This window comes from Penaeus monodon, chromosome 28 (genome assembly GCF_015228065.2).
Source record: "Penaeus monodon isolate SGIC_2016 chromosome 28, NSTDA_Pmon_1, whole genome shotgun sequence".
Taxonomy (NCBI): domain Eukaryota; kingdom Metazoa; phylum Arthropoda; class Malacostraca; order Decapoda; family Penaeidae; genus Penaeus; species Penaeus monodon.
In genome coordinates this window covers 765,403-765,697 of record NC_051413.1, presented here as the reverse complement: position 1 = coordinate 765,697, position 295 = coordinate 765,403, and the positions used below count along the sequence as shown (strand labels likewise).

The window sequence follows — 295 nt, the reverse complement described above, 5'->3', positions numbered from 1 at the left end:
CCTCCTTTTTCACCCACCATTCCAACCCTCCAGCTGCTTGCTTGGACATCTGTCGGGAGGGCATCTGCCTGGTTGCTTAGATCGACACTTGTGCGTGTACTGAAACTGTACCCTCTCTGCGATGGTTGAATTAGCGGGTTATAAACAAGACAGATATTCACGTCTCAAAATAGATCCAAAACATTGATTTTTCTGGAGATTATTATGCCGTGAATATTAGGCGTTTGATACTCTGTGACTTACTTGAAATCCCCGTCCCTCCTTCCTTCCAAAGAAATGGTGATGATTATGAGGA

The 295-nt window shown here is 44.4% G+C and overlaps 1 protein-coding gene across 3 annotated transcripts in view; it reads left to right on the top strand.

Annotated features, from left to right (window-relative positions):
- LOC119591252 overlaps positions 1-295 on the top strand; it is a gene marked incomplete in the record, with an annotated part of 41,430 nt that overhangs the window by 670 nt on the left and 40,465 nt on the right.